Source organism: Astatotilapia calliptera, chromosome 11 (genome assembly GCF_964374335.1).
Source record: "Astatotilapia calliptera chromosome 11, fAstCal68.1, whole genome shotgun sequence".
NCBI classification, from domain to species: domain Eukaryota; kingdom Metazoa; phylum Chordata; class Actinopteri; order Cichliformes; family Cichlidae; genus Astatotilapia; species Astatotilapia calliptera.
Genome location: NC_137432.1, coordinates 7,285,490 through 7,309,146, shown reverse-complemented (window position 1 = coordinate 7,309,146; position 23,657 = coordinate 7,285,490). Strand labels below are relative to the sequence as shown.

The window sequence follows — 23,657 nt, the reverse complement described above, 5'->3', positions numbered from 1 at the left end:
GTGAAAGTGGGGGAAGCTATGTCTGGAATTCTGTCAGGTCACTGGACTTCCCTGTGTGATTAACAATGAACAAATTACACCTTTAGACGTGTAATTTGTTCCCCCCTAACACGGCCGACGGAGCTAACAAAAGGGCGGCGAAGGTGTCAGTAAAACAGCGCCTGTACACGCCCACACGCAGTCCTCAGAAGTCTAATCAGCCAGAGTAAGTGGAATAAGCTGTGCAGGTGTACCGTGGATGTGAAAGCCTTTAAGAAAACCGTTATCAGGGCGAACATGAATGGAGTAGTTGGTAAAAGCATTTATATGTAATAGCACACTCCCCTGAGTTGAATTTTAGTGAAGTGAAAGTGAGCACAAGAGCTTATTTCAGCTACATAAGTTATATTTTTCAGTTTAAATTTTGTCCGGTGGTCATCATGTTTCTGTAAACTGCGTAGCGAAAAAAGTTCTTTCCTCAACTATTTTATTGTATGCAGATAAAATATACGTTAATACACAAAATATTGTGTAACTGATGTTTGAAAACAAATGAAAACAGCCATTGGTGTGCTGTGTTTTTGATAATCAGACATAATTTGAACGTTGTTGTTTTTTCCTACTGGTAAAATTCCAGCTCTGAACGAATCCTTCACTTTTCCAGACTCTGATTTGTTTCTCAGCGACACTTTACATGCAGGTTATATTTGGATTACATCCAGGTGAGACCGATTCATCGTAGCTATGTGTGTTTTTTTTTTGTTCCGTGATAGATTAACTGGCCTGCGTGTGGCGCCACACCGTTTAATCTGATATGCAGTATCTCAGATTCCAGTAATTGGATTTTGACAAAAGACGGCTATATTATACATTCCATCTCACTGTGGCACTTTTCAAATCACAAAAAGAGAAGGTGGCAGACTTGTTTAATATTTGGAGGCGCGCATAAGTAAGCCGTCACGAAAGCGCGTATTGTGAATAAACATGCTTTCCTCTCCACCTGGAGCCGTTCCCACCTCTCTTCATTTATCTTGCCTTTTGCTTCTTTGGGTGCCCAGATCTCTTCAGCCCCTCAAGCTTTAGAGGAGAGAAACTCCTCAGCATTTGGCTAATGGCTCCACAGTTCCCACACTGATTAGGAGCAGTCCAGAAGCGGCGGTATTAAGTCGATGATTAAGTAGTTAAGGAGCCCCAGAAACAACCAGAAAGTGCTGGAGACAGCGATTTGATATTGTTTTACTCTTTAAGTGTGTTTCACAGACTACGTTGAAACAGTTTTGCCAAACGATGCGTTCACTTACTGCTAGAGTGTTTTTAATACAGTTCGTCCTTGTTTGCATAGCTTCATTTAACCACAAAGCCTAAGTAGTGATTTAATAATTCAGTAAAGTCCCTGCATGCAAGAAAAGACCAGAGAATGACACACACGCATACACGCGTTTCACATCGACGCTGGCACCCTGAAAACCTGCACTTCTGAGCTTCATTCCATTTTACTTGAATTAAAGATTTACAGGCTCTTTTATGCAAAGCGTTCGGCAGCGCTGGCGACTATGAATCTAATTGAAAATGTGAGGAAAAAGAGTCGTTTCAACAATAACATCTCAGTCAGCGGGGAAACGGACCAGCGTTGTCCTCGATTCATGAATAGTTTGAGATGTTTTTAATGTGACAGCTGGAGATGTTTCCCAGCACATTGATGGTGAGATGCAGCGGGGTGTGTATTCTCCATTTAGTGTGTGTATTTGAGTGAGGTGGGCATACCCTTGCTGAGGAACGCTGTACTGAGTCCTGCTCAGTAGACTGACTACACGAACCACACACTCCTGATTATGTCTTGGTGCTAAGAGGGTGTTATACAGCTACAGAGAGAATTCATGTCTTCAGTGTACTTGTGTGTCTGCTCTGTTTGCGTGTGTGTCCTTTAAACAGCATAGGTGCTCCTTCCCTCGTGGCTGAGATAGTCTGAGACGTCTTCAGCCTGCCTTTGTTTGAGCGCCGTGTTGTCGAGCAGACCTCTTGCTTAAGGCTGAGATGTTAGCAGTCTGTGGTCTTTGCATTATTGATGCAGACTGTGACTGGGTTCCTCGGGCCATAGGCTACAACTTAAAAAAATCACAAGGTGGAGTGAACTCCAGATGAACTCGCAGGGAAGTTAGCAGGAGAGCTCAGAGACAGTGAGGAAGCTGAAGGTGGCTCTCTGGCTTCGGTCTAAAACGGAGGTGTCTTAAGAGGGGGGTAGCAGAGAGACGACCTGATTCCGGTGACACGACAAGTTTACCGGTACATTTTAATGAGCCCGGGTCCCAGGGCGAGACTCAGATGATTAAATTTGGCTTATGGGCCGGAAAAGTTTAAGACAGCATGCCTTAGATAGGAGCTGCACTGTGGATACAAGGGCCACATAAAAAGCTTTCAGAACGCTGTGAAAGGAAATTAAACAGGCTACCTTGCTTCCTACTACCAACCTAGTAGGCTCATTTCCTGCTCTATTTTTTAAATTCTTGGATTTCGCTCGAGTAGCTCATAATCATCATAAGATCTGTTGTCTAAAACTAGCTATCTTAGTCTTTTTCCCCTCACCTTTTTTTAGCTATTTGTCTTTGATTGGCTACTCCTTGTAAACAAAACATTTGAATCATGCCTTAAATGACTTTATAAATAATTCAGGAGACAGACACCCTCTTTCTACACCTTGATAAAGCTTATAGTTGGAGCTGAATCAGGTGATCTTACTTTGCAGTAGGCCTAGGCTGCTGGGAGCTTCCCATAATGCACCTCAATGATTTGCACACCTCTCTGCATTTAATCGTTGTTATTATTCTTGTTATTATTAATCTCTGATTCTCTTCCTCAGCATGTCTTTTGTCCAGTCTCCCTCCCCTCGCCCTCCCCTCGCCTGGTTCCTCTTAAAAGTTACGTTTTTCCTTCCCACTTTCACCAAGTACTTGCTCATAGGGGGTTGTATCAGTGTTGGCATTTTCTCTGTATACCAACACATTGTTGTGATATCATGCTGTGGCGGGGCGTGGTCTGCGGTGCTGTGCAGGGAAGATGTATGCACCTGCACGGCACCGCAATCATGCCCCGTCGACTTAAAATCTGTACTGGGAACTGTCTGGGGTGTTGTTGTTGGTATGTTGAGCTTGCAGCGGGAGAGCTGTAGCTGTGTATGTGTGTTCAGCAACCGGGTGTATCAATAAAGTATGCTGCAAAGCATGTTCACATCGGGTCTGCCGTGCTCATTTACACATGCATATCTATAAAAGTGAGAAATGTAACTGAATTGAATAGCTTTGTGTGACAGTATTTCCCCGTTTGCATCATGAGGGCTGTTTGTTAAACCAGTGGAGCTTTCCCTTTGAGAGCCATCTCTGGTATTATACAGATAACACTTTACTTGTCATCGTGGTGAGTCGATTGAACTTAATTTATAATTAAGTGTCACTATTCAAGGAACACATTTCACACTGATTGCACTCTATGTAAGGATGATGTGAATCCATTATACACCTGAACTGATCCTATTTACATGCTTTTATGCTTATTCCGCAGCTAACGTAATAGCCATGGTAGAGATACGTTTCAGCAAGAATAAGACAGAACTACCAAGCTGTATTTAATGAGACAGGGGAGCATGGTCAGAGGATGAATGGAGGAAATTTTCACTTTCTTTAAAACTGGGAAACGTTGACATTAGCTGTAGCCTTGGTTCAGGGCCGTGTTGTGTGTGCCGTGATGGAAAGGTCTGATCATATTATTTACTACTGAAAAGGTGGCTAATCTGTACAGTTTGATTGCACCCAACTGAGGTACTCACATTTCTATTATTTCACATAACTGGTGACTGTCCCACCCATATTTACTTTTGTTCTTTTGTTTTTTCATAAGAGACATATGTCGGATTCGACAGTACCTCCTGCAGAGCTGCAGAACCTCGACACCAAACCTCTGCGAGACATCCTCGTGCACATGTGGCTCATGCTGAGCTGCAGGAAACAAACCAATGGCCAACCCACGTTCTCAGATACTGTTTTCCTCACCTGTACCTGGTATTTTTACTCCTTGCTGTGAGCTCGACTGCAGCAGCATGGTGAGGGGGGGAGGCACAGCTGGAAGTGTGTGTGAAATATGTGTTTTCAGGTGAATAGTATAAAAATAATACACAAAGACAAAATAGCATCTCTGTAGCTGCTGCCATGCTACATGTCCAGCTTCATCTGATGCCATTAAACCTGATTATCTGTGATTGTTATATTTAAGCTGATGTATTCTAATGCACTGGACCTCACTATATTTCTTCCAGTGAACTTTGTTTAAAACTTACTACAAATATGTCACAAAATATTAAAGAAGAATTAAACAAATGTGATTTTGTTGGGTGATTGTCAGTCATTGCCATAGCAATCAGCTCCGTCTCACATTGCGTAGCAGGTTCACTGCACACTCGGGCCACAGGACGCCCTCATGTGAGCTGGCGTGGCTTGTGTGTTCACCGTGACTTAGCTTAGCACAGAACATTACATCATTTATGTATTCAGCCATTATTTATTTATACATGCAAGCTCTTGAGCAGTGTTTAATATAGCCTCTTAGTCCTCAGTTAGAACTCTCAGATATCTTACTTTATGTAATTGGTACACACAGTTTGGGCATCAGAACTCAGGAATCACGCAAACGAGAACTCTGGTAAGGCGTGGCTTTTAGTAATTTGAAGAGAAATGTTGTTTAATTGACTCTAGCTGGCATCAAGAAGCTCTTACCCCAAGAAACCCGCAGACCTTCTCAAACTATTACTGCTGATGCCACAGAAATGCAAATGAGCAGATGACGTCACTGTGCCCTTGGACATTTTTACATTTTAAAGCTGCTAGTTGGCATTCTGAATTGAATCCTACACTTTAATGAGGGATAGAGTTAAGAGGGGGAGCTGGTAAAATGACATGGGGAAACTTACATATGTGAAAAATGGCATCCTCCTACAGGTGTTTCTGCTGGGTTTTTTTAATATATATGCTGGGAGGTTGAAATATTGTGACGTCCAGCTAGATTTAGAAAAAACTAACTTGCCTTTTCCCTGAAAAGGGAATGGTTCTGAGGATAATATGAAACTGAGGCAGGTTGCCAGGTCCCTACTGCTTTGTACCTTGTTGAGATATTTCCTTGCTGGTTTCTGTTATTTTCTCAGGTCCTGTTTAAAGTTTAGTGGTGGTTAGACTTATCTGGGTTCGTTTCCTGTTCCCTGTTTTCTACGTATCGAGTCTGCATTTCTGTGTCCTGAGTTCAGTTACTTCCTGTCTTATTTTGGTAACTCGGTTAATTTTACGCATTTCATGTCGCATTAAAAATTTGCTTCAGCTGTTTCTCCCAGGCATCTCCCCTCTGCTCCCGTCTCCTCTTGTGTATTTAAACCCTCAGTTTGCTTGTGTTCTTTGTTGTTACCTCCATCATACCGCATGCTCCGTCGGTCTGCGGTTTCCCTGTGACTGATTTTTTGCATTCCTGGCGCCAGCTCTGTCTCGTATTTTGCTTAAAGGACTTCAGCATTAAAGATGCTTTTTGAGTTTAAAGTCTCCTGAGTCCTGCATTTGGGTCCTAATCCTGCCTGCCGCACACCGCTTCCTGGCACCCACATCAAATTTTGTGTTGTTTATTGAAATTAATTAGTTTAACCATTAAATGATCTCTGCAAGGTGTAGAAACAACTCTGAACGATTGTTTTAAAATGAACATGTTAACTTCACAGCACAATATAAAGAGGGAACCTTCAGGAAAGAAATGCATGGGATGCACTTTTTCCAACATGCTAGAGCAGCCAGAACCATTGCAATAGACTGCAACACATGCTTCAAATATTTAGTGAAATAAAGATGAAGAGACAGGGCCTGTTTGTCTTGTGCCTTGCATGTTGTTAATTTCTTATTAGAAGCTGAGTGGTTGCATAATAAAAGAAATGTCCTTGAGTCTGCTCCCGCAAGGTGCTGCTGCCTTTTCCACTCGAAAACGTTTGAATTGTGTGTGTCTGTGTCGCACACGGTCTTGTGTCGCTTCAATCTCACAATAGAGCACGTAAGAAAATAAAAAACGAAATAAATAAAATCAAGGAGTGTGTATGTATTCTACTACTTAGCAGATATTATTGATGTCCAGACTAGGCTAAATAAGAAGTTACTATTCCAGATGAAATCTTTAGCAGATCTTTGAAGGGGCAGAAATGCAGAATTCACTGAATGTTCTGCAGGAGAGCCAGAGTCTGCAGACAGCGACTGATGGCACAGATAGAAAAAATGTGCCTTTTTAAATAATAGTGCAGCAGGTAACATTACAGGGAAATGTTAGCATCGCTGTTGGGCAGAGGAGCCTACTATTATAGTAGTATTATGCACCCTTGTAGCATACAAGGAGTTTATTTCACACTCCCAGCATGAAGACTTCTTTGGACACTGGCATATGCTGACTGATTTAGTCAGCTGTAACAAGGGTGGTTGGATATCAGCTAAACAGATTTAACCGTATTAAGTCACAACATAAGTTAGTAAAAACTAAAACAGCCAGTTTGAGTTTGGTCAGTCTAGGTTGTTTTATTTGTGCAAAATAACTTACCAAACAACAAAACAAAAAAACCAAAAAAAAAAACCAGACGAGATAAACGAGCGTCTCTGCAGTTCTGAGCACATTAATGCTGTGATTTTAAAAATCAGTTCAACTGTCAGAAATGTGCTCCTGTGTTCTCTCACTTGATGATTGTGATGTCTCAGTGTATCACCTCAACACACACAGACACACACGGTAATTTCAAATTTAAGAGAATTGGGTGCCACACTATGAGACATAGTAAGTAAGTACATATTAAGTTGTTTGGTATCAGAGTTTTAGCAGCCTTGTTAACTGAGGAACATATTTTACCTTTTCAGTAACTTTTATTCTACAATTTGTTAGGTGATGATGAAAAAAGAAAAAGTGATCACAGATAAAGAGGAGCTCTGTTTCATCAGTTAGCCTGCCAGCTACAACAGTTCTTCTGCATGTAATCATTCTCAGCCATAGTCAATGGTCTGTTTAAGTTTGCAGCTTCAATAGACTGTACTTAACATGATGTTAAGAAAGTGAGGCATGTGTATGGCACAGTGCACCTCGAGTTCTCTGAACAAGCTTTCAAGCTTTGCCTCATTTCATAAATAAACTTCTGCTGATGTGATAGCTTCCCTTGCCGATGCTAACACGACAGTGGGTAGTCCACTAGTAATAATTAACTATGGCAACCATGAAGCACTTGACTTATTCATCACTCACAAAAACTAAGATCTACATAAGTCGATGAGGAAATTGTGAAAGTCATTTTTGTGGCCTGCATGTTGACCTATGATTTTTAAATCTATATCTACTATGTAATCTGATGTGGAGCATTAAAACCTCTAGTTTGTCTTTAACCATCTCTGTATATTCATCTAACACAAGTGGATAAAATAAACACATCTCAGTATCCAGAAGTTCAGCTGTCACAACACTTGGATAGACGCCGATTGTCTCCAAAGAGCTCATCACAATGAAGTTTGTCGATAACAGGGATTGTGGTCCTAATATTACCTAAAATTTAAGTAACTACCATATAGCCAACTATTAAATAAAGCACAGTGCACGTGCTGCACAATACAATATTGCTATTAGTCTCCAAAGAGATTTCGTTGTCAGTTAATATCACCTTAAACATGAAATATCTACATATACTAATGCCATTTTCCTATCTCAAGGTTGAGCCCAGGGATATTCAGTGCCTTATTGTGGACCGTACCAGTAAATAATTGAGAAAATTGAAATAATATGTCACGAATTAAATTGAAAGTGCTTTTTTTTTCAAAGCACTTTGACTGTGATATTAAATTAAGACTCCTAAAAAATCCATTTCTCACAGACTTTTCTAAAGGTAAAAATATCCTACCTGTTACTAGGCAGCTGCACTAGATTAAGTGTGTGTGTGTGTGTGTGTGTGTGTGTGTGTGTGTGTGTGTGTGTGTGTGTGTGTGTGTGTGTGTGTGTTTGTCTCCTAATGCTGTGTATTGAGTCAGTCAGTGTGGGTTGGTGTAGGCTGATGTAGGCTCGGGTAGGATTGTTCTGTGCATGTTAATGTGTGATAAGGTGGGTTGCTGTGGGCCGATGGAGGCTGCTGGAGGTCAGTTCAGGTTACTGATCAGTGTGTGTGTGTGTGTGTGTGTGTTGGAGTGGAGGAGGAATAGCCTTAGAGCCACTGCCAAGACCTTCAGGGAAGTTTCCCTGGCTCTGAATCCACAGCTTTAATTGCTGGAAGTTTGTGAATACCAAGGGACAGCACTAACTCACTCCCTTTCTTCCATTCTCTCACTCTTTTTCTCCTCCTCTCTTTCTTTTCATGCCCCCTTCTTTTTTCTTACCCTATCAAAGAGTCTGGGTGTGTTTACATCCTTAACTTGGCGGTGGCAGGTGGGTGGTGCGGTTAGCATCGCTCTGAAGTCATTATGACAGCGAACTGGAAGAGATTCACATTTCCAGGGAGGCTTTTGTGTTGTTGGCAGAATTATTCTTTTGCCTCATCAACCAGCAGTTCATTCACTCAAGTCCTCAGAGTGGTATACTTCATGTGTGTGAAAAAGCGACGGGGTCAAATGATTTAGTGCACTGAATGCATAGACCTGTTTTTTGTGCTCGCTGAGGCTAAAGTTGCTGAGCAGCTGCTGAATGCAGAGTGAACCACGGTAGAACAACCTGCCATTGTTACAATGCCATGGCTCACTTTAATATTTCTACCCTGATAAAATGACAGTGATTCTGTGGCATCTAAGTACCAGAGACTTCCCACGCACCTCTGCAGCTTCTCTCAGGTCAACGTGTTGGTGTCCTTCAGCTCATTGTTGGTACCATGTCATTTTTGTTATTAGCTGCTAAAGAGTTTGGTTCTGCCAAAAGGCCAACCATTACTGGTCTTAAAGTGTCCTCTATGACCTACAAGGCACGCAGAGGGCACCTCGTGGGGCTGAGGGTTTGCCCTTCATGGCCTTTAGGTCTGTTTGCTGTCCCTCAGCTCTCGTGGTGCTTTGCATGTCTCTGGATCACCGCACTAGCACGCTAATATCCACTGCAGCTTAATCTTAATCGTTAGTTTCGGCGACTTGGGGTGCCTGAGCTCAAATGGTTTCTCATCACTGCTTTGCGCTTTTGATCTTTATCCTCTGGTGACTCGGGAGACTTTAAAGGTCACTTTGATCTTCACAATTTGACCTTAAAAGTTAAAGTTTTTGCTTGTTTTTTCATCCTTATTTGCATGTTTCGTTGGTGGGGTTCATTGTGGTGTACTGTATTTTGCTAATTTGAGTCATTACTAACCAGCTCACCATTTCAAGCGTCACGCCTACCCACATGCTGGACAGGTCTTCTGTGGGGCCAGTTAAAGTGCCAGTTAAAATATAAAATAATGCAGCATGTTATGTATGGTATTATTTAATTATTATTCTTATAAAAACACAAGTGTGCCATTGACTACATGCATATACTCCCATCAGCCAGTCCCCCAACCAACCATTAACATCACAAATGAACTCTAACTGAGCTTTGTATTTAACACACATGTAAATTTTCTCACCATCAGAAAACAAGTGCATTTCTCAAAATATGGAGCTGTTCCTATTAAGGAACACATTCTAATAAATTTGAAGCGCGCTCTATGAAGGTTAAAGATTAACTGACTACTTAAAAGTAGGTTTCAAAATATTAGGCTAACTGAAATACAAGCAACATAGAACTTGAACTAAAACATCCTAGTATAGAGGTAGATCTGTAAGTATATGGACACTGTTACAATGCCCACTGTGCCAGTGGAGAGTGGGCTTTAAGTCAAGAAGTGATTAAAGTGCAGACTTTCAGCTTTGAATCAAAGGGTCTGTGTAAAATTTGCATTATCTGTTTAGCAGTTAAAGCCATTTTTATACAGCCTGCAATGTGTTTTATAGATGACTGTAGCTAAAAATGCCTAATTTGGATTCATCAGTGCATCAGCCTGTTAGCACTGATTTGCCGTCTGGTTCATTTGTAATGTGGCATACTGCGGCCTTTTGTCACAGTTCCCCTTGTCGTCAAGAGTGGCTTCTTGACAGCCACACGAACCCTTCTGATGAGGCTTTGTCTAATAGCATCATGTCATACTGTCTGATCATGCTCGAATGATTTAGAAGTCACTGTTAAGCGGCTTAACAAACAAACCATTCCTCTGAAAATGATGAGAAATGAGTGAAAAAGCAGCCAATGTTCAAAGAAAATAAACCTTGAAAACTATTGAGTTATTAGGACAGCCTGACTTCTTAGAAGCTGAATAGAAAGAAATAAGTGGTTTGAGACTTGCGCACAGTATTACAGCAATAGCTATTCAGTTACATACCTGCAGATTATTATGATAATAATAACAGTAATAGTAAACAGTACTTAAACCTATAAAAACTCTGCTCTCAGCCTTGAGCAGTGACTCAGTGTATTGTAGCTGAAAATAATGGCACATTCTTACTACAGTATGGTGGTAAATCTATTCTTTAGCAAGAATCGCATCACCTCTGCATTGTGTGTGTCACTGGTTTGTGCAGAGCACCGCAGTCTTGTCTTGCCAACTGTTCGGAAGCGGGCACCTGGCCAACTGTGACCGTATTTTCTGGGGCGGCAAGTCGAACAGTACACGCGTACACACACACACACACACACACACACACACACACACACACACACGGACAAACTTTCATTCAGACACATGAGGTGATGGAAATGCCATAAATCTGTCAGTGAGGCTGAAATGAGCTTAGTGCCAGTAGGGGGGAGTGTGCTCTTCAGGGATGCGTGCACGATAAAATCCCATGGACTATAAAAGCCGATCTGTCGCACGCACGTGTGCATGTGTGTGTGCACGCACGCATAGTTTTTCTGCACATGCAACGTGTTCTGGAAATATTCCCCCACCCAAAAACAACACACAGACACACACAGACACACACACTCCATCTGACTGTCTCTCTCTGTCTTTGTTTTACAGCTACTTTTTCCCCCGTCTTGTCTTCCTCAGTCTGTTTCTCTCTGTCTGTGTAGCTCGGCCATCCAAGTATTATTATGTAAATCATGTTATATCAAATTGTAACAGCTGATGGGAAATGGCAAACTTCCTTGGAGGTTTATATGTTTGAGTCATAGAAGGTTTCACTGATGAAGGAGTTAGATTCACTTCTAAAAAGTTTGTCCAGAAATGTCCACCTTACACAGGGGACCTGCCGAGGTGGCACGTCCATTAGGTGGTGCATATTGTTACGGATATTTAGTTGTTTTATTCCAGCAGATGGAAGCTAATTCTTATTAACCTCTCCACAGTGTCAGGATTAGGTTGTGTTTGTCCCTCCATCTGTCTCACATCTCTCTTCGTGCTCTTGACTAAATTTAAGGGAACAATCTAAAGCTGCTGCATCGTGCCAGGTACTGCTGCATTTGTGACTGCATTTTGCACCCAGCTACATCAAAAGCAGACACAAAAAATACATTAAGTACAATACAGTTAATAACCTCACTATGGGATTATAGGATGTTACTGAGTGGAGTGTCATTGTAGGTCACAAACACAGATGTGGAACCGAGCATTTAATCCTTACCTTTCAATATCTGGAGCACAAAATGGCATTTGCTCTCTCTCACACACTCTCTCTCTGTTACGGGAAGTTGTAATTGAGCAAGGTGAAAGTAAGCAGATGACATCAGCACAAAGCAGCGCAGTTCGACAGGTGGACGCTAACCTGCAGGAAAAGAAGGCTGCTGGTGCTACTAATGTTAGATCCATCCAACTAACAGGACTTTGCATGTGTGCAGATTATACAAGCAAAATGTCACACATTTTAGTGACACTGAAACCCAACTCAAATTGATTTATTAAGCACATTTAAAAAGATGCTGTACAGCAGACCGAGTGGACACAAATAAATAAAGCAGCAGACCAGAATAAAGTCAAACAGACACAGAGAACGCACAGTCTCGTCTGAGTTTAAATCTGGCACCGGGGACAGTCAGAGGCATCCAGCGATTTGTCTAAGGTGTACCCCACCTCTTGCCCTATGGCTCCACCCCCCTCCCTAACCCTGAATTAAACAAGCAGAGGATGGGTGGATGTTGTTGCGTAGTTTGTCCTGCAGAGCAGTTCTGACTCCAGTGTTTAGCGTCCGGTCAGCACTTTCTTCTACATGATGTTGCAGAATTTGGTGGTTAAGTTGCTAATATTTTTCCTTTATCAGTGTTTTTGTATTTCACTGCATATTAATGGAAGAGGGATCCCTCCTCTAATGCTCTTCCGGGCCCATGTTTTTCCCTGTTTCTTCACCTTCCTAAGGAAAATGTTTGATTACTCTGGGTTACATAACTGTTAGAATACAATAAAAACCATCAGGTTTGTGGTTTCACCTTACCTGGATATCTGTACTTGGACATGCAGTGTAGCTGAGGTTACAGTGAAGCATGCTGGCATTAGGAAGATGAAAAAAAAGAAAGTGGGGAGGGTTGTTATTGATGCTGTTTTCCGTTTCTGAGCTCCAGAGCAGTAAAGCGGCAGTCTTCCCGTCTCATACTGCGTGTGACGTCTGCAGATCATAAGACCTAACAGTCTGGTTACCTGGCACTCACCTCCCTTTATCTGTTTGTTTGTCTATCTGCCTCCAAAACTCTCCCTCTAGTCTAGCTGTCTGTACGTCCATCTGTCCCTCCGTATCTGTTTACCCTGCTTTCTCTCATCCCTCTCTGTTAGCCGTCTGCCCTCCTGTCTGCGTGTCTAACTCTGTCTCCTTTCCTCACCTGCCCACCTGCACGCTCAGTCGGATCTACTTCTTTGCATAAGCACAGGTTCATATGTCAGACAGGCTTTCACTTTTCATCTTAAACATCAGTTTCACTGTTACATTATGCTTAGGAGAGAGCTGAGCTGAGTCTGCTGGCCAGCGTCTTTGTTGGTGCCATCGTGCCTAAAGCTAAATGTTGTCCATGCGTGGTTTGGTACATGTTTTCCCTCAAGGATCTCTGTGTCTTTGGCTCTGTTCGAGTGTCCCTCAGCTGCAGCCGGTCTGCCCGTCTCTTCTGCTGAGAAGCATCCCCATACAGTGGCACGATGCTGCCATGCTTCACTGTATGCATATGTGGCATCTAGGTGATGGATCTGGTGGGAACCAGATTTAGTGCAAAAAGTACTGCTTTTGACATCTGCCTCTGATTTATTTTTTAAATCAACAGTCATAAAAAGGAAGAAATCAAATGATGCACTGCTGCCCTTGAGCCTTGAGCATGCTGCATTTCAGCCACACCCCAGTCGATGGTATTGAAAATACTTCTTTTCTCTTTTACAGCCTTTTCTGTTTTTGTTTTCCTCTTTCAGAACCCTCAAAGCTTCAGATGAGTAAAGCTCGGATAGCTTTAGTCCAAGGAGCGCTGTTTTGTTTTCCGTAAATTATGAATTGCTCATTAAACTTTGGAATATATAACACTGTAAGCTTTTCAGTTCTGTTAGCCCTCAAAGGCATGGATCATTTTTCTGGTACTATTACCCATCTCTTACTTACTGTATGAGCTATATTAAAGCTATATTAAATTCATATTCCTCAGACTTTAAAATAATTTACAGATGTCAGAAACTAAAGTGATATTTCATGTTACTGCTGTCTGAGTCAGCACAGCCATCATTAATAGACCCTTTTCATGGCCGACATTAGGACTTGTCACAAGGGAAAGAAAGCACAGCTAGTGATAATGAAAGCTCGGGTCCATTAGGGATGCTGCGATATGACAGTGGACCATACTGCTCAAGAGCAGGACCTCCCTGAAGTCGATTGTATCCATTAATAATACACCTGTCTTTGTGGTTGCGTGTGGATGGACAGTAGTGATATTTCTAGCATTTTTGTGGGAGTTGTTCATCTAAAGTGGTTCTGATTGTGGACGTGCTAGCTCTTCTTCTTTTCCCCAGCAGTTAAAGATTGTGCTCGATTGGTCTGATTGGTCCTTTGATTTTGACGTCAGAGCCATGACTTGATTTTGTTGGATTCACTCTTTGATTTTGCTCAGCCCTCCTCTGGTGCGTTATCACCGAAGGCCTCAAATAATAAAAGCTTCTCTAAACAGAACCTTTAACCATCCACTGGGCCACCGTGTGACTGAGACAGCAACTCAAAGCCACAGTTCACCCTTCAACTGATCTTTAACATAAACTGATCTTGAGTCATTTTAGGAACATTGCTAAGCTGTTTTTCAACTCCCATTGTACAATTAGTATGTACACACATGCTGTGTAGAGAAATGGTAAAACAAATGCTCAGTTAAACTGAATAATTAACTTGGCTCATATACCAGTAGTGTCCTTGCAGTTAGCTGAATCAGTGAGGCACTCTCTTTTCTCTGTTTGGACTGTCACATTAACCGTCTGCTTTGTCTGTTTTTACATTCACCCACTGAGTTGTTGCACTTTTAACCTTTACAAGGTCTCCGGGTCTTGTTGGCTCCATTAAAAGTTCAATAAAAGCTCAGTGGCTCATTCAGAGCTAAAAAACTGAAGCACAGTTCAGGTGAGGTGGGGCTGAGGGTGTGTGCTATTGTAACATTATAGGATACAAATGCAGTAACGTATTTGTTTCTTTACCAGTGTCAGTGTCTCTAGGGTTACACATTGTATCATTGTAAAGCTTTGCCATCACTTTATAACCAGTTGAAATATTCACATTTTATTTTGCATCTGAGCACGTTACAAAGAAAATGATACAAAAAATGACAAAATGCAAATTTGTCCTCTAATGCAGCGGTCCCCAACCCCCGGGCCACGGACCGGTACCCATCCGTGAGGCCGCGAGAGGTGAGGCTGGGGTGTGAAATTTATGGTTTTCAGGGTTTTTAACGTTAACTCGGTTTCCCTGAGTCTTTTCCCGTGTGTTATGAATAAATCTTCTTTTTTTTTTGGCACTGGTACTGCTTTTATTTTGTTGTATTTATCCGCGACCCCTTAAAGGCCGGTCCCTGAAAATATTGTCAGACATAAACTGGTCCGTGGTGCAAAAAAGGTTGGGGACCACTGCTTCAATGTATCCAGGAGTTGAGGCTGTATCACAACTGCTTTCATGCACATTTCAGGATGTCAGCTGGGTAGTTTGAGCTCTTGTCGACAGAGGTGAGCCACACATGACGAGGCAGGGAACTCATTTAAGAGAGAGAGCTGATTGACCCAGAGCAGTGTGCAGCTCTGTGTCTGAGATAGAATAGTATAATTTTACTATTTTCATAGCATTGTATTTTCAATACCGCTGCACGTTTTGAGTTATGAGCACATCTGTTGCCAAATGTTTTGGTCCAATTGGTGAGATCTGTTTATTCACATGCAAAAAATTGGAAAATTAAACATGTTTTCAACGTGAACAGCGACATAAAGAATAGGTGAGTTTGAAATATTTGAACTACTTTTACGTGTCCGGTGTGTGAAGGTCTTAAGAGTGGACACAGCACACTACCTACTGTTATCACTAGCAAGGTCACCAGAACCAATACTCCTGATACCTTTTTAGTACCAAAACTCAATGCAGCTGTAGTACCATACAAATGATGTATGTACCAAGACTGCAATTCTCTTGGAACTGCAAACAACTAAAAGTGTTCGAGTGTGATGTTACATGAAGAAGAAGGATGCCCACGAGCATGGCAAAACTACACGTGGACGCATGACTTTTCTATGTTTCATGGTAAAAGCCTTGTTAAGAAATTAGGGGCTTTCGTGAAGCAAAGCACCAACACCACAGAGCTTTTAATTTGAAATGGATACAGGAAACCTTGAGTTGAAGTTAACTGCAGTACAGTAACTGTAGCAGAGGTGGGAGTGGTTTGTATGGTAATTTCATGTGTTTACTAATCAAACAGAAGGAACTGGAAATAAAGAACTGCTTGTAGTTAAAGCCTGCTCAAATAAAGTGCTGCTATCTACTATAATTAGTAAATTAATTATCCTGATGAGTTTTTTGAAGAAACAAAAGAAGAAAACTACATCAACTATCCCCATCGATCAGCCAGTTTCCGTGATGTAATCGGGTCCAGATTTGCAAACAAATGCAAGGGTTAATATTTTTCAGTCAAGGGCCACACATGACTGCAGCAGTCAAGTCAGTGTTAATACAAATCTGCAGCATGTGGATCAAATGAGTGGCATTTTCTGTCATGCAAATCAGACCACAGCAGATAAGGTTATCTCAGATTGGTGCAGGCCAGACCATACCATCCAGTGCCATTCTCAGCCGTGCCAGTTCACGCGTGTACATGCTCCAGCAGCATATGGCGGTAACATGCTGTCAGGGGAGCTTGTCTCCTGGCCTGGCCTCCCCGGCCCCGGGACAGATGGCAACTCACTGGGCCCCGAAGACCAACTGTGGAGCTCAAGATACTCAGCCCGCACCGCTCCTCTTACCTTGGCTCTTTCTGACTGCCTGGTAGCCTCTTTTTCTTACGGCTCCTCCTCACATGCCAGCACTCCTCTGTATGTCGGTGGACTCTGATTTAATTGGGTTTCCATCTGAGCCGAAAGAGAAAAGGTAAAATTCAAGAGAATAACCCCAAAATCACAACATTTACACATGCTCTCATTTTAATCGTTCACCTGAGGCTGCGGCGATGCTGCTAATAATAAAGTGATTCCATATTTTTAAAAAAAAGAAGAAAAAAAAAAGATGGCACATGTTAAAATGTTAAAAGGTAGCCAAATTGTAGAGTACAGAGTGCACAGTGAAACACTGAAACTCAACAAATTTCACTGGCTAAACGTTGGATTTGAAAGCATTTGAAATGTCTGTTATTAGTCTATGAAAATAAACAGTCCTTAGTTAAAACACGATCATTAATTTGAGCCGTGTCTTTCATCCCTGCTGGCAGTTCATTTGGTTTGATATAACACCACAGCAAACACGTTATTTGTGAGCCTGTGTGTTTTTGTTTACAATCCCTGCTTTTCCTGGGAATGGGCCAACCTGAACCTCCTGCTGTGATCACACCCTCGGTATCTTCAGAGCATAGACAAGGCCGCCTGCGTAGCTCATGTATTTAAATCTGCCTTCTCAGACTGTTTGTAATAGCTCTGCTCTAAAGGCTACAAATGCTTTCTGAGAAACACCATCCAACTAACATGGTTGGTTTTGGTTCAACCGTTTTAAAATGATAAATAACCACCTGGCAGCGGGTTCCGCTTCAGCTGGAACAGCAAATCTTTGGCAGATTAGGACACGCCTCGTGAGTTTTGGTAGGTTGGCATCCAAGCTCACAGGAAGGTGCTGTACAGTATAGAAAAGGCTATTTTTAAAGTATTTAATAACTGCTGTTTGAATGCTCCCAAACCTCTATGTTTATCTAGAATTATTACTAACATTTTGATGCTAGCATGGTTGAAAGCCGATTACACAGTCTATAGTTTGTTTGTTTTTGTCTATCACAATTGCCCATCCTTCAGCCAGAACCTGCCACCCTCCAGAAAAAGTGAAACACAAAAGCTGCTGAATGATATCGAGAACACATGAGCAACCTGGTCAGCGACCCATCCAGCAGGCAAGCATGAGACAGAAATGGACAGGGACTCCTGAATATCACTACATCTAGGAAATCTGTCAAGGATGGCATCACTCTCACAGACAAGTGAAAAACAAAAATGCTAAAATGAATGATGAAATAGATTCGGGCGCGTCTTAATATGCTTGGTTGGCCCAACCAAATAAAGGCTTTGTGAGGTAGCAGTGCATTACATCTCTGACGTCATAGTAGTTGCAATCGTGTTCCCATGTCTCTCACTCTTGTATCAGTGGTGTATCGGTCAACCTTTACACTACTGAATATTAATATTATATGAGCATAGTGATATAATTAAAAGTGTAGCTGACTAGCCCAAGTACTCTGGCTCCCACATTTAAAAGCCTGGGGTCCAAATACAGTTTGCTTCTTGACACAGAGCTGAGGACAGCAGCAGCACAAATTCAGTCTTTTCAGCTAGTTTGGATACATGGTGCAGCCTACAGATGAGCTCAAGTTCAAGGACTCCTCTACTGTAAAAAGACCTGAGCGAATCCTCTGCACTGCGTTGTTGGGCTGCAACACAAAGACTTCGTCTCTGCACTTGACGGAGAAACAGAATCGGTCTTAAAGTTTGACACTTTCTAAAGAACACACATTGTACAGATGTGCCGCACACCGTCACGCACACATTTCTTTACAGCTGCTGAACTCTGGCTCGTACAGAGGTGTTTTTTCCCCCACCCTGTAGCAGATCTGAGCCGTTCAATTTATGCGATTCAGCAGTGTAGCCTGTCTCTCCCGCTCCGTCTTGACCTCCTGCCCTCTATAACAAATGTAATGTTTTCTCTGCCTCACTCTTTCCGCTTCCTTTTTGTCCTCGTGCTTTGCTTTTTCTCTCATACAGCTTTATGACTGTTTACTCACTTTTCCTCTTTCTTGCTGGCATGGGGTAAATGAGCATATCGATAGCCGCCCGCTCTGTCTAGTGTTTCAATTCAGTCCGAAGCGAGTGAAATTTCTTTTTCTGTTGAGAATAATTTCTGAATGTATGAGCAGAATCTCAATGCGTTTATGTGGCACAGAGAATTAAAATTCAGATGGACTCCAGTCAGCTCTGCTGCCCGTCATCGAGACTCGCACACATGCACGCTTGGTGTACACACACAGGGCTCCCTGCTCATTACCCTATCTCCATTGCTACCCATCAGTAGCGCCACTCCTAGAAGCATACATACATCACTGGCATACAGCACACTCTGTCATGTGTGAAATGGGCTATGGTTGATCCCTGCCCTGGGAGAGAAGAAACGAGTGTTTCAGCAGGCGAGATGAGAGTGGCTTTCTGAAGAGGAGAGGAGAGAAAAAGGTGGTTTGGTTGTGTAGGGGGAGCAAGGGGGAGGGTGTAATAGGGACATGAGGTGGGGGAAAGGGGGAATGGCAAGACGAGGCGAGTGAAAGGACAGAATAACAGAGTACGAGAGGCAAGCGGGCAAATGGGGAGTTTTTCAGCAGAATAAATGTGGAGAAGAGTGAGAGGGTGGAGGACAGATGAGATGAAAAGTAATGTGGAAAGAAGAGGGAGGAGTTTTGAGTAGAGGGAAGGGGAAGATGATGGGATAAAAGAGTGAGAGAAGGTCGTAGAAGAATGGAGTTCAACAAAAAGAGGAGAGACACAATGACAGGCCAGAGACAAAAGAGGGCAGAAAAGACAGCCTGCTTCTACAAGTCTCAATCAGGGAGCACCTCCACAGTGACTCAGAAGGAATATCAATTTGAACAGAATATTAAAGTTAAACAGTTTTGACAGTCGCTTAACGTTTTTTCTTTTGTCCAAATAGTGTCTGGTTTGTATTTCGTCAGTCTGCCTCTTTGTCTGCTTAACCGCGCTGGACCCTGACTGTCTTTGGGTTTTGGACTGTTAAAAACACCCAACATTGGTAATTTAAGGAAGTAACCTTGGACTCTTAGAAACTGTGATGGACATTCTACATTGTACAGTTTTTCTTATAACAGAACTTAAGATTCTTGAGGGGTGTCCCATTGGAGAGAAGGCCGCTCCTCCAAGGCACCGGCAGGGAAAACAATGAGCTCTATTTGATAAGTCTTACAAAGAAAGTGAGGATGTTCAAACAATATATCTGAAGGACATGTGCTTCTTCTACTCATCCACACTGTTGTTGTCTGTGTTTTCAGAAAATATTGCTCTCTTGTTTTAACTGTTGTGTAACAAGAATGATGACTTTTTATGAACACATGGGTCCATAAGGAACCCTATAATGTATCGGAATAATTTATCAATAAAGCAGACCTACTTATTGAGAGAATCTTTTGTTTATTTAAGACTAGAACTGCAGCACCTTCACGAAAAGAAAGAAACCAGGTGACATGGCTCAGCAGACTAGACTAGGATGACTCCTGGAAACCTCTTAGGGATGTTCAGCTGGGAGGCGGTGTCAGAGTACACCCTGACACTGTCCTCTCAAACCTGGCATTGGAATGCTTAGGAAAGAGGGAATTGTGGACATCTCTGCAAACACTGCTCCTCACTGTGACCTGTACACAGATAATGGGGGAGAAGATGGTTGGACGGGTGAACAGATGTATGGATCGAGAACACATGCTTCTTAATTGCCCCTTGGGGATAAATAAAGTCTTTCTGATTCTGATTCTGATGCTGACACATACAGACCACTATATGGCTTGTAAAGTTGTGCTTGGATGACGATATAATTACCAGAAAATAGTCTGGCCCAGTGTTCATGACACAAACCACATTTTGATTTAATCTTAGTCACAATTTAGGCATCTAATTTATTTTAATTTAACTAGTTTTAGTTGGCTAAATATCATTAAACCATAGTATACTCAATCTAAAGTGGATTCAGTTGACTAAAATATAAAGTTTATGTTTAAGTTTAAAGAAAATGTGTTCATACGCCTGCTCTTCTCTTTCTCCCAAGTGTTTTGTCACATTTTCATGAGATGAAGGAAGCATGAGAGCTAGATGTACCATCTAACCTTACTGCACAAGGAGATTATTTCTGATTGGAACTTAATTAGTTGATATTGGATCTCGTTTTATTAATTGTTGTGGGTTTTAATACATTTGGTCCCAGTTTTTGTCCTTCTATGTTAGTTTTCATTTAGTTATTGTCATGTTTACATCAGAGAAAAGGGCCTTAAAAAACAAACGTGACAAAAATGATTGGTCAGCAAAATTAACATTGTTTTTGCTGAGAGTGGTTTTGCTAAATGAACCTAGGAAACATACTGTCTTCAGAAACAGTCAGAATCACAAAGACAGATGTAGTATTGTCTATTTTTTTCTATCACATTTGCTTATGTTTTATGCTAACAGTCAAGTTAACTTCCAGGAGCAGCTCCACCTCGATTAGCTTCTCCGGTTTGCAACTCGATGCCAACACCAGAAAAATTACGACACAGAAATTGCCACAAGAACAGAGAAGGGGGGGGGAAGAAAAAAAAAAGAAATCTTAATTGATTATAAGGTTACATCAAAGAGACGTAGGAGGTGTAGGAAAAGAGTGGAAGTGGAAGCAAGAAGATTCGACGTGAGGAGATGAGGAGTTTTGACGAGGACTGGGAAGAGGACAAGGACAGAATAGCAATGAAGAAAATGAGGAGAAACTGTTTGGTAGGGATGATGAAAGATCTGCAGAGAAAAGGAGGAGTGAAAGTGTGGAAAAAAGGGTGGAGAAGCAGCAGTGGGGATGTTAGGGAGATGGGTGGGAGGGGGAGGTATATGAATATGGGAGGATGGAAATGTAAAAGTACCATGGATGGGAGTTTTAAGATGGTGCGACGGCATGAGAGGAGTTGGGACGGAGGATAGGCGGCCAGAGAGGAGAGACGGACGACGAGGAGAGGAAAGGGAAAGCGAGCATTAAGACAACAGCACAGACAGAGAGAGAGGGAGAGAGAGAGTGTGGCACTGCGCCACTCTGCAGCAGCAACTGACTGACAGCCATAGCCTGACTACTGACTGACTGACTGTCTGTCTGTTTGTGTTGGCTGGCTGGATGATTGGCTGGCTGGATGCAGCAGTGTCCCCACAGCTTTGCCCTTCTCTCCATCTCCCTCTCTGTCTGTCTCCCTCCCTCCGTCCGTCTCACAGCAATGCAGCATTAAGTTGGTCTAGATTAGAGAGAATACTTATGATTTGACTTCTTTAAAAAAAAAAAAACTGTTAGTGATGCTTTTTTGTCCCAGGCCACGTGGTGGTAAACAGCATCTCCCTGCTGCATATCTCAGCGGTGCATCAGGAGAAAAAGAGCAGTGTTTGTCCAAACTGAGTCTTAGTATGTTTTCTGTCAGCCTCTAGGATGACATGTTGTAACATAAAATCGTCTGTCTGTGTTTCTTCCTTCTGTTTTCTTCTTTACTCGTCTAACCTTGAGTCCGTGTCCTTTGTCGGGTTTCTCTCTCTCTCTCTTTCTCTTCTGGCAGTCTGTAAACTTTGTTTGTCGAAGAGACGCGATACAAATAAAGTTACCATTATCACCTCCAACGCTCAAATCGCCCCTGACGAGATTAAAACACATTTCATCGCCGGCGAAAGCAAACGGGGACGCTCGCAGCGACAGATAGCCCATAAAGCACATAAATGCTACGTCGTATCCCCCCCTCCCCTTTCTGCCCATGCATTATTATCCTCAGGAGTAGAAGGGAAAGATAAATGACACTGAGATACGACGACAGACTTATAGGCTGATAAAGGGGCCATAATGTGTCTGACCAAGTGTCCTTCTTCCTCCACTGGGTCATACATGATTATCTTCAGAGGGAAGGGGACCTTTTTAAAAAAAAAAAAAATTTTTTTTAAGATAACTCTTAGATAAGATCGTCACAGCAAAACAGGGCCCCGGCTTCGCAAACTACTAACATTTGTTGGCTCTGCAACTGCAATGCAGCACTGTGTCGTCCTCTCTGCTCCCTCTCCCTCCCTCTGTCTGTCTCTCACCCTTATCTGCCTCCCATAACACACTACTACAGCTTCATTTTCCTTGCTTGAGGGGAGTTAGATGTAGAAACGACTTTAATGTTAACCACAACCAGAACCTGTTGTGGTGTTTCATGTAAATAGGAGTGTAATGATACGTATGCACGGGGTGGTGGATGTCGGGAGAGATGCAGAGCCCGCAGAGATAAGCTGGGTTAAATTGTGCATACAAGCTATAAGCTGGCTTTAGTTTGGGAGCGAGTGCACTTTCCTCCTCCTCTTTCTCTTTTGGCATATTCTCCCTAGCGGTCTGTCACCTTCAGTCAATGGACTCCCATCAACTGCTCAACTTTCTTTCTTTCTGCGCAAGTTTATTAGCAGCGGCGCAATTGCTCCCAGGCAGCGGCTGCATTGAGACTGAATCACAGAAAAGGCTCACGTAGCCCTACAGATGACTACAAACGCCGTATCTGCTTAATCACTCTGACACCATGGTTACACTGCTCTTCAGTGGGGGTGAAGCTGTCATATCAATGTGTACTAAATGTCAAAATGTTTGTCTGATTGAGCGAATATCTCCCACTCTACATATCTCAGTGTCAGGCGGTCTGTGTTTGGCGGGTTCTCTGTCTGGCTGAGCAGAAGCCAACCTGCAGAAACAGGCGGTAAAGGAAGAGATCGGCTTTGTCACCGTCTCTGTAACAGGAAGACATGATTTTTTTTTCATTTTTATTGAACTTTTTTGTGTTGTCAATTGTGTTTGCCCCTTTGCCTGCACACCTTAAAGAAAACGTTGTGGTGTACGCCCAACACAATGTGTTTATATGTACCTCTTACTCCTTTTGTGCATAACGTGCATGCAACTACTGTGTTTTAGGAAAATGGGCTCTCACTGATAGTCTTCTTTGAACATTTTTCAGTTGTGAGCTCGTCTCGGTGCAATCTACAAAGAGCATGTTTGGGAGTATGAGAGAAAGTACGGCCATGAAAACAACATCATGGACAACAGCGGTCTCACAGCGCTTTATAGAACAACACTGATTACATATATACAGCATAGGGGTGGGCAATATAGCCTCAAAAGTAGGGCTGCTCAATTAATCGAATTTTAATCTCGATTACGATCTGGGCTTTCAACGATCATTAAAAATGACTGAGCCGA

The 23,657-nt window shown here is 42.3% G+C and overlaps 1 protein-coding gene across 2 annotated transcripts in view; it reads left to right on the top strand.

Annotated features, from left to right (window-relative positions):
* The window catches only part of ldlrad4b (low density lipoprotein receptor class A domain containing 4b), a 264,501-nt gene that overhangs the window by 7,641 nt on the left and 233,203 nt on the right, over positions 1 to 23,657 (top strand). The window contains exon 2 of one of the 2 annotated variants that reach the window (XR_013912022.1): positions 3,871 to 4,346. The exons of the other annotated variant lie outside the window; for it this stretch is intronic. The gene's annotated coding sequence lies outside the window, so the exon portion shown is untranslated. Of the gene's footprint in view, positions 1 to 3,870; positions 4,347 to 23,657 lie in introns of those variants that run through there. 2 annotated transcript variants of the gene reach the window in all.